At 26.8% G+C, this 11834-nt stretch overlaps 1 long non-coding RNA gene across 1 annotated transcript; it reads right to left on the bottom strand.

Annotated features, from left to right (window-relative positions):
- Nucleotides 1–11214: 11214 nt before the first annotated feature.
- On the bottom strand, nt 11215–11631 carry LOC135266708 (uncharacterized). Its single transcript, XR_010334854.1, has 2 exons — nt 11509–11631; nt 11215–11458 (listed from the first exon to the last, which is right to left on the bottom strand). It is a non-coding gene; the product is annotated as an uncharacterized LOC135266708 (long non-coding RNA).
- Between the last annotated feature and the right edge of the window lie 203 nt (nt 11632–11834).

Here is an 11834-nt window from a genome sequence, read left to right on the forward strand (position 1 = left end):
TAACAGTTTTCACTTTGGTTTTTTACTTATATCTCGAAAACCGTTACTCCTATCAAATTTTATCTTTTTTTCAAAATTAAAGCGGATAAAATTTCCTACAAAATAGTTATTTGCAAATTTCCTGTAGGACAAACCATAGGCGAGTTATAGAGTTGGATATAAATAATTTTTAACAAAAATTTGCTTTAAAATAAAATGTTTGAAAAATTGAAATTAAACTAAATTAATGGGGTCTAGCATTTTAGTAGAGGAAAAAGGAGGAGACATAAAAGTCACTAAAGTTTTCAGAGTCGTCTTTAGTCGTCATATTAATAACAATAACATTAATAATAATAATACTTATAGTACTAAATTTGCTTATATGCATGCGCTTAATTAAGGTAACAGTTTTTTGGTTTCTTGCTTATATCTCGAAAACAGTTACTCCTATCAATTTTTATCTTTCTTTAAAAATTAAAGCTGATAAAATTTCATACAAAATAGTTATTTGCATTTCTTTTGTAGGACCAACCATAAGCGAGTTATAGAGTTGGATATAAATAATCTTTAACAAAAATTTGCTTTAAAATAAAATGTTTGAAAAACCGAAATTAAACTAAATTAATTGGGTCTAACACTTTAGTAGAGAAAAAAGGAGAAGACATAAAAATCACCAAAGTCTTCAAAGTTGTTTTTAGTCGTCATATTAATAACAATAACATTAATAATAATAATACTAATAGTACTAAATTTGCTTATATGCAAACGCTTAATTAAGGTAACAGTTGTTTGGTTTCTTGCTTATATCTCGAAAACAGTTACTCTTATCAATTTTTATCTCTTTACTAAAATTAAAGCTGACAAAATTTCCTACAAAATAGTTATTTGCATTTTTCATGTAGGACTAACCATAAGCGAGATATATGATTGAAAATAATTAATATTTAAAAAAAAAGTGCTTTAACAGAAAATGTCTTGTGATTTAAAATACACTTAATTTATTGGGTCCAACACTTTATTGGAGGAAAAAGGAGGTGACATAAAAGTCACTGAAGTCTTTAGAGTCGTTTTTAAATGCTGCATCTTCGACTTCGTCTCAAACATTGAAAACTGTATTACATTTTTGTTCAGTAACTGTAACAGTTTTTACTTTGGTTTTTTGCTTATATATCGAAAGCCGTTACTCCTATCAAATTTTATCTTTTTTTCAAAATTAAAGCGGATAAAATTTCCTACAAAATAGTTATTTGCAAATTTCCTGTAGGACGAACCATAGGCGAGTTATAGAGTTAGATATAAATAATCTTTAACAAAAATTTGCTTTAAAATAAAATGTTTGAAAAACCGAAATTAAACTAAATTAATTGGGTCTAACACTTTAGTAGAGAAAAAAGGAGAAGACATAAAAATCACCAAAGTCTTCAAAGTTGTTTTTAGTCGTCATATTAATAACAATAACATTAATAATAATAATACTAATAGTACTAAATTTGCTTATATGCAAGCGCTTAATTAAGGTAAGAGTTTTTTGGTTTCTTGCTTATATCTCGAAAACAGTTACTCCTATCAATTTTTATCTCTTTACTAAAATTAAAGCTGACAAAATTTCCTACAAAATAGTTATTTGCATTTTTCATGTAGGGTCAACCATAAGCGAGTTATAGAGTTGGATATTAATAATATTCAACAAAAATTTGCTTTAAAATAAAATGTTTGAAAAACCGAAATTAAACTAAATTAATTATGACTAACACTTTAGTAGAGAAAAAAGGAGAAGACATAAAAATCACCAAAGTCTTCAAAGTTGTTTTTAGTCGTCATATTAATAACAATAACATTAATAATAATAATACTAATAGTACTAAATTTGCTTATATGCAAGCGCTTAATTAAGGTAAGAGTTTTTTGGTTTCTTGCTTATATCTCGAAAACAGTTACTCCTATCAATTTTTATCTTTTTACTAATAATAAAGCTGATAAAATTTGCAACAAAATAGTTATTTGCATTTTTCTTGTAGGATCAACCATAAGCGAGTTATAGAGTTGGATATTAATAATATTCAACAAAAATTTGCTTTAAAATAAAATGTTTGAAAAACTGAAATTAAACTAAATTAATTGGGTCTAGCATTTTAGTAGAGGAAAAAGGAGGAGACATAAAAGTCACTAAAGTTTTCAGAGTCGTCTTTAGTCGTCATATTAATAACAATAACATTAATAATAATAATACTTATAGTACTAAATTTGCTTATATGCATGCGCTTAATTAAGGTAACAGTTTTTTGGTTTCTTGCTTATATCTCGAAAACAGTTACTCCTATCAATTTTTATCTCTTTACTAAAATTAAAGCTGACAAAATTTCCTACAAAATAGTTATTTGCATTTTTCATGTAGGGTCAACCATAAGCGAGTTATAGAGTTGGATATTAATAATATTCAACAAAAATTTGCTTTAAAATAAAATGTTTGAAAAACCGAAATTAAACTAAATTAATTATGACTAACACTTTAGTAGAGAAAAAAGGAGAAGACATAAAAATCACCAAAGTCTTCAAAGTTGTTTTTAGTCGTCATATTAATAACAATAACATTAATAATAATAATACTAATAGTACTAAATTTGCTTATATGCAAGCGCTTAATTAAGGTAAGAGTTTTTTGGTTTCTTGCTTATATCTCGAAAACAGTTACTCCTATCAATTTTTATCTTTTTACTAATAATAAAGCTGATAAAATTTGCAACAAAATAGTTATTTGCATTTTTCTTGTAGGGTCAACCATAAGCGAGTTATAGAGTTGGATATTAATAATATTCAACAAAAATTTGCTTTAAAATAAAATGTTTGAAAAACCGAAATTAAACTAAATTAATTATGACTAACACTTTAGTAGAGAAAAAAGGAGAAGACATAAAAATCACCAAAGTCTTCAAAGTTGTTTTTAGTCGTCATATTAATAACAATAACATTAATAAAAATAATACTAATAGTACTAAATTTGCTTATATACAAGCGCTTAATTAAGGTAACAGTTTTTGGTTTCTTGCTTATATCTCGAAAACAGTTACTCCTATCAATTTTTATCTTTTTACTAATAATAAAGCTGATAAAATTTGCAACAAAATAGTTATTTGCATTTTTCTTGTAGGATCAACCATAAGCGAGTTATAGAGTTGGATATTAATAATATTCAACAAAAATTTGCTTTAAAATAAAATGTTTGAAAAACTGAAATTAAACTAAATTAATTGGGTCTAGCATTTTAGTAGAGGAAAAAGGAGGAGACATAAAAATCACCAAAGTCTTTAAAGTTGTTTTTAGTCGTCATATTAATAACAATAACATTAATAATAATAATACTAATAGTACTAAATTTGCTTATATGCAAACGCTTAATTAAGGTAACAGTTGTTTGGTTTCTTGCTTATATCTCAAAAACAGTTACTCTTATCAATTTTTATCTCTTTACTAAAATTAAAGCTGACAAAATTTTCTACAAAATAGTTATTTGCATTTTTTATGTAGGACTAACCATAAGCGAGATATATGATTGAAAATAATTAATATTTAAAAAAAAAGTGCTTTAACAGAAAATGTCTTGTGATTTAAAATACACTTAATTTATTGGGTCCAACACTTTATTAGAGGAAAAAGGAGGTGACATAAAAGTCACAGAAGTCTTTAGAGTCGTTTTTAAATGCTGCATCTTCGACTTCGTCTCAAACATTGAAAACTGTATTACATTTTTGTTCAGTAACTGTAACAGTTTTCACTTTGGTTTTTTGCCTATATTTCGAAAACCGTTACTCCTATCAAATTTTATCTTTCTTTCAAAATTAAAGCGGATAAAATTTCTTACAAAACAGTTACTTGCAAATGTCCTGTAGGACGAACCATAGGCGAGTTATAGAGTTGGATATAAATAATCTTTAACAAAAATTTGCTTTAAAATAAAATGTTTGAAAAACCGAAATTAAACTAAATTAATTGGGTCTAACACTTTAGTAGAGAAAAAAGGAGAAGACATAAAAATCACCAAAGTCTTCGAAGTTGTTTTTAGTCGTCATATTAATAACAATAACATTAATAATAATAATACTAATAGTACTAAATTTGCTTATATGCAAGCGCTTAATTAAGGTAAGAGTTTTTTGGTTTCTTGCTTATATCTCGAAAACAGTTACTCCTATCAATTTTTATTTTTTTACTAATAATAAAGCTGATAAAATTTGCAACAAAATAGTTATTTGCATTTTTCTTGTAGGATCAACCATAAGCGAGTTATAGAGTTGGATATTAATAATATTCAACAAAAATTTGCTTTAAAATAAAATGTTTGAAAAACTGAAATTAAACTAAATTAATTGGGTCTAGCATTTTAGTAGAGGAAAAAGGAGGAGACATAAAAGTCACTAAAGTTTTCAGAGTCGTCTTTAGTCGTAATATTAATAACAATAACATTAATAATAATAATACTTATAGTACTAAATTTGCTTATATGCATGCGCTTAATTAAGGTAACAGTTTTTTGGTTTCTTGCTTATATCTCGAAAACAGTTACTCCTATCAATTTTTATCTCTTTACTAAAATTAAAGCTGACAAAATTTCCTACAAAATAGTTATTTGCATTTTTCATGTAGGACTAACCATAAGCGAGATATATGATTGACAATAATTAATATTTAAAAAAAAGTGCTTTAACAGAAAATGTCTTGTGATTTAAAATACACTTAATTTATTGGGTCTAACACTTTATTAGAGGAAAAAGGAGGTGACATAAAAGTCACTGAAGTCTTTAGAGTCGTTTTTAAATGCTGCATCTTCGACTTCGTCTCAAACATTGAAAATTGTATTACATTTTTGTTCAGTAACTGTAACAGTTTTCACTTTGGTTTTTTGCTTATATCTCGAAAACCGTTACTCCTATCAACTTTTATCTTTTTTTCAAAATTAAAGCGGATAAAATTTCCTACAAAATAGTTATTTGCAAATTTCCTGTAGGACAAACCATAGGCGAGTTATAGAGTTGGATATAAATAATCTTTAACAAAAATTTGCTTTAAAATAAAATGTTTGAAAAACCGAAATTAAACTAAATTAATTGGGTCTAACACTTTAGTAGAGAAAAAATGAGAAGACATAAAAATCACCAAAGTCTTTAAAGTTGTTTTTAGTCGTCATATTAATAACAATAACATTAATAATAATAATACTAATAGTACTAAATTTGCTTATATGCAAGCGCTTAATTAAGGTAAGAGTTTTTTGGTTTCATGCTTATATCTCGAAAACAGTTACTCCTATCAATTTTTATCTTTTTACTAATAAGAAAGCTGATAAAATTTGCAACAAAATAGTTATTTGCATTTTTCTTGTAGGATCAACCATAAGCGAGTTATAGAGTTGGATATTAATAATATTCAACAAAAATTTGCTTTAAAATAAAATGTTTGAAAAACTGAAATTAAACTAAATTAATTGGGTCTAGCATTTTAGTAGAGGAAAAAGGAGGAAACATAAAAGTCACTAAAGTTTTCAGAGTCGTCTTTAGTCGTCATATTAATAACAATAACATTAATAATAATAATACTTATAGTACTAAATTTGCTTATATGCATGCGCTTAATTAAGGTAACAGTTTTTTGGTTTCTTGCTTATATCTCGAAAACAGTTACTCCTATCAATTTTTATCTCTTTACTAAAATTAAAGCTGACAAAATTTCCTACAAAATAGTTATTTGCATTTTTCATGTAGGACTAACCATAAGCGAGATATATGATTGACATTAATTAATATTTAAAAAAAAAGTGCTTTAACAGAAAATGTCTTGTGATTTAAAATACACTTAATTTATTGGGTCTAACACTTTATTAGAGGAAAAAGGAGGTGACATAAAAATCACTGAAGTCTTTAGAATCGTTTTTAAATGCTGCATCTTCGACTTCGTCTCAAACATTGAAAACTGTATTACATTTTTGTTCAGTAACTGTTACAGTTTTCACTTTGGTTTTTTGCTTATATCTCGAAAACCGTTACTCCTATCAACTTTTATCTTTTTTTCAAAATTAAAGCGGATAAAATTTCCTACAAAATGGTTAATTGCAAATTTCCTGTAGGACAAACCATAGGCGAGTTATAGAGTTGGATATAAATAATTTTTAACAAAAATTTGCTTTAAAATAAAATGTTTGAAAAACTGAAATTAAACTAAATTAATTGGGTCTAGCATTTTAGTAGAGGAAAAAGGAGGAGACATAAAAATCACTAAAGTTTTCAGAGTCGTCTTTAGTCGTCATGTTAATAACAATAACATTAATAATAATAATACTTATAGTACTAAATTTGCTTATATGCATGCGCTTAATTAAGGTAACAGTTTTTTGGTTTCTTGCTTATATCTCGAAAACAGTTACTCCTATCAATTTTTATCTTTCTTTAAAAATTAAAGCTGATAAAATTTCATACAAAATAGTTATTTGCATTTCTTTTGTAGGACCAACCATAAGCGAGTTATAGAGTTGGATATAAATAATCTTTAACAAAAATTTGCTTTAAAATAAAATGTTTGAAAAACCGAAATTAAACTAAATTAATTGGGTCTAACACTTTAGTAGAGAAAAAAGGAGAAGACATAAAAATCACCAAAGTCTTCAAAGTTGTTTTTAGTCGTCATATTAATAACAATAACATTAATAATAATAATACTAATAGTACTAAATTTGCTTATATGCAAGCGCTTAATTAAGGTAAGAGTTTTTTGGTTTCTTGCTTATATCTCGAAAACAGTTACTCCTATCAATTTTTATCTTTTTACTAATAATAAAGCTGATAAAATTTGCAACAAAATAGTTATTTGCATTTTTCTTGTAGGATCAACCATAAGCGAGTTATAGAGTTGGATATTAATAATATTCAACAAAAATTTGCTTTAAAATAAAATGTTTGAAAAACTGAAATTAAACTAAATTAATTGGGTCTAGCATTTTAGTAGAGGAAAAAGGAGGAGACATAAAAGTCACTAAAGTTTTCAGAGTCGTCTTTAGTCGTCATATTAAAAACAATAACATTAATAATAATAATACTTATGGTACTAAATTTGCTTATATGCATGCGCTTAATTAAGGTAACAGTTTTTTGGTTTCTTGCTTATATCTCGAAAACAGTTACTCCTATCAATTTTTATCTTTTTACTAATAATAAAGCTGATAAAATTTGCAACAAAATAGTTATTTGCATTTTTCTTGTAGGATCAACCATAAGCGAGTTATAGAGTTGGATATTAATAATATTCAACAAAAATTTGCTTTAAAATAAAATGTTTGAAAAACTGAAATTAAACTAAATTAATTGGGTCTAACACTTTAGTAGAGAAAAAAGGAGAAGACATAAAAATCACCAAAGTCTTTAAAGTTGTTTTTAGTCGTCATATTAATAACAATAACATTAATAATAATAATACTAATAGTACTAAATTTGCTTATATGCAAACGCTTAATTAAGGTAACAGTTGTTTGGTTTCTTGCTTATATCTCGAAAACAGTTACTCTTATCAATTTTTATCTCTTTACTAAAATTAAAGCTGACAAAATTTCCTACAAAATAGTTTTTTGCATTTTTCATGTAGGACTAACCATAAGCGAGATATATGATTGAAAATAATTAATATTTAAAAAAAAAGTGCTTTAACAGAAAATGTCTTGTGATTTAAAATACACTTAATTTATTGAGTCCAACACTTTATTAGAGGAAAAAGGAGGTGACATAAAAGTCACTGAAGTCTTTAGAGTCGTTTTTAAATGCTGCATCTTCGACTTCGTCTCAAACATTGAAAACTGTATTACATTTTTGTTCAGTAACTGTAACAGTTTTCACTTTGGTTTTTTGCTTATATTTCAAAAACCGTTACTCATATCAAATTTTATCTTTTTTTCAAAATTAAAGCGGATAAAATTTCCTACAAAATAGTTATTTGCAAATGTCCTGTAGGACGAACCATAGGCGAGTTATAGAGTTGGATATAAATAATCTTTAACAAAAATTTGCTTTAAAATAAAATGTTTGAAAAACCGAAATTAAACTAAATTAATTGGGTCTAACACTTTAGTAGAGAAAAAAGGAGAAGACATAAAAATCACCAAAGTCTTCAAAGTTGTTTTTAGTCGTCATATTAATAACAATAACATTAATAATAATAATACTAATAGTACTAAATTTGCTTATATGCAAGCGCTTAATTAAGGTAAGAGTTTTTTGGTTTCTTGCTTATATCTCGAAAACAGTTACTCCTATCAATTTTTATTTTTTTACTAATAATAAAGCTGATAAAATTTGCAACAAAATAGTTATTTGCATTTTTCTTGTAGGATCAACCATAAGCAAGTTATAGAGTTGGATATTAATAATATTCAACAAAAATTTGCTTTAAAATAAAATGTTTGAAAAACTGAAATTAAACTAAATTAATTGGGTCTAGCATTTTAGTAGAGGAAAAAGGAGGAGACATAAAAGTCACTAAAGTTTTCAGAGTCGTCTTTAGTCGTCATATTAATAACAATAACATTAATAATAATAATACTTATAGTACTAAATTTGCTTATATGCATGCGCTTAATTAAGGTAACAGTTTTTTGTTTCTTGCTTATATCTCGAAAACAGTTACTCCTATCAATTTTTATCTCTTCTCTAAAATTAAAGCTGACAAAATTTCCTACAAAATAGTTATTTGCATTTTTCATGTAGGACTAACCATAAGCGAGATATATGATTGAAAATAATTAATATTTAAAAAAAAAGTGCTTTAACAGAAAATGTCTTGTGATTTAAAATACACTTAATTTATTGGGTCTAACACTCTATTAGAGGAAAAAGGAGGTGACATAAAAGTCACTGAAGTCTTTAGAATCGTTTTTAAATGCTGCATCTTCGACTTCGTCTCAAACATTGAAAACTGTATTACATTTTTGTTCAGTAACTGTAACAGTTTTCACTTTGGTTTTTTACTTATATCTCGAAAACCGTTACTCCTATCAAATTTTATCTTTTTTTCAAAATTAAAGCGGATAAAATTTCCTACAAAATAGTTATTTGCAAATTTCCTGTAGGACAAACCATAGGCAAGTTATAGAGTTGGATATAAATAATTTTTAACAAAAATTTGCTTTAAAATAAAATGTTTGAAAAATTGAAATTAAACTAAATTAATGGGGTCTAGCATTTTAGTAGAGGAAAAAGGAGGAGACATAAAAGTCACTAAAGTTTTCAGAGTCGTCTTTAGTCGTCATATTAATAACAATAACATTAATAATAATAATACTTATAGTACTAAATTTGCTTATATGCATGCGCTTAATTAAGGTAACAGTTTTTTGGTTTCTTGCTTATATCTCGAAAACAGTTACTCCTATCAATTTTTATCTTTCTTTAAAAATTAAAGCTGATAAAATTTCATACAAAATAGTTATTTGCATTTCTTTTGTAGGACCAACCATAAGCGAGTTATAGAGTTGGATATAAATAATCTTTAACAAAAATTTGCTTTAAAATAAAATGTTTGAAAAACCGAAATTAAACTAAATTAATTGGGTCTAACACTTTAGTAGAGAAAAAAGGAGAAGACATAAAAATCACCAAAGTCTTCAAAGTTGTTTTTAGTCGTCATATTAATAACAATAACATTAATAATAATAATACTAATAGTACTAAATTTGCTTATATGCAAACGCTTAATTAAGGTAACAGTTGTTTGGTTTCTTGCTTATATCTCGAAAACAGTTACTCTTATCAATTTTTATCTCTTTACTAAAATTAAAGCTGACAAAATTTCCTACAAAATAGTTATTTGCATTTTTCATGTAGGACTAACCATAAGCGAGATATATGATTGAAAATAATTAATATTTAAAAAAAAGTGCTTTAACAGAAAATGTCTTGTGATTTAAAATACACTTAATTTATTGGGTCCAACACTTTATTGGAGGAAAAAGGAGGTGACATAAAAGTCACTGAAGTCTTTAGAGTCGTTTTTAAATGCTGCATCTTCGACTTCGTCTCAAACATTGAAAACTGTATTACATTTTTGTTCAGTAACTGTAACAGTTTTTACTTTGGTTTTTTGCTTATATATCGAAAGCCGTTACTCCTATCAAATTTTATCTTTTTTTCAAAATTAAAGCGGATAAAATTTCCTACAAAATAGTTATTTGCAAATTTCCTGTAGGACGAACCATAGGCGAGTTATAGAGTTAGATATAAATAATCTTTAACAAAAATTTGCTTTAAAATAAAATGTTTGAAAAACCGAAAGTAAACTAAATTAATTGGGTCTAACACTTTAGTAGCGAAAAAAGGAGAAGACATAAAAATCACCAAAGTCTTCAAAGTTGTTTTTAGTCGTCATATTAATAACAATAACATTAATAATAATAATACTAATAGTACTAAATTTGCTTATATGCAAGCGCTTAATTAAGGTAAGAGTTTTTTGGTTTCTTGCTTATATCTCGAAAACAGTTACTCCTATCAATTTTTATCTTTTTACTAATAATAAAGCTGATAAAATTTGCAACAAAATAGTCATTTGCATTTTTCTTGTAGGGTCAACCATAAGCGAGTTATAGAGTTGGATATTAATAATATTCAACAAAAATTTGCTTTAAAATAAAATGTTTGAAAAACCGAAATTAAACTAAATTAATTATGACTAACACTTTAGTAGAGAAAAAAGGAGAAGACATAAAAATCACCAAAGTCTTCAAAGTTGTTTTTAGTCGTCATATTAATAACAATAACATTGTCACGCTTTTTTTTTTTTTTTTTTTTATTTGTAAATGAGTACACCGTCTCCGGACTCAGAGGTAGTTCAGGAGAGCCGGAGTCGTGGGTCTAGTTAAGGGCGCCAAGTAGCTTTTTTTTGTCAGCTAGCTACTGAATGCTGATTATGAAAACGACAGGCCTTGATCAAAATAAATTTAATTCAAAAATGAAAAATAATAATAATAAATGATAATAATAAATAATAATTAGTAAATCAAAATGAATTTGGTAATAAGAAACAATATCAAATTAAAAGGCCATTTCACAGCTGTGATATGTTTACATTGAACTTAATTTAATTACAATTGAATGAAAGAATAAATAATAAGTTGTAATAATAAATTAAATATACTACAGAATAATAAATTATGATCAATGAATTAAATGAGGAAACTATCCAGTTGGTAAATGTAGTTGGAAAAATAGGGAAATAAATTTGTACAATAAATCCCGACGGGTGTAATGCCAAAATCGAAGCGGTATACGAATTATGAGATAAGGGATACTTATCGTTCGATAGGCGAGGTCAATTGGTCCAGGCGTTCCTCTTGTAGGAACTTTGGTAGGCTGGTGTCGAATCAGCCACTTGTAGAACAGGGTTAAATTCTAGATATCCCGATGGGTACAGGTTGCGCAATGGACTATTTCTGCCTCAGCCAGGGTCCCTGATTTCGAAATGATAAGAATACGAGCGATAAGAGAAATCTTACATTACCTCTGTGAGGGACGACGAAAAAGAAAGATGCGGTATTTCTAAATAAGTCACTATGTGGTAATTTACGAAACGGTAGGTCCGAGATCCGGAAAGGTAAAAGAAACGATAGTGTAAATTTTCCACGTGAACTAATACGGGAGCTTCTGTACTCGTCGAGGACCGCAGCCGAAAAAGGAAGGTTGTTAGGAAGTCAAACGATTTATCCCTACTCGTTTTCGTGGCGCGAAACGTGGCCCATATCGGTCTATGTAAAAGAAAATGAAAAATTTTGAATTTATCGCAAAGATCCTCCGAGAGCGCGCACTTGGTTCTTGAAAGCCGCATAC

The sequence above is a fragment of the Tribolium castaneum genome, chromosome 7, assembly GCF_031307605.1.
Source record: "Tribolium castaneum strain GA2 chromosome 7, icTriCast1.1, whole genome shotgun sequence".
NCBI classification, from domain to species: Eukaryota; Metazoa; Arthropoda; class Insecta; order Coleoptera; family Tenebrionidae; genus Tribolium; species Tribolium castaneum.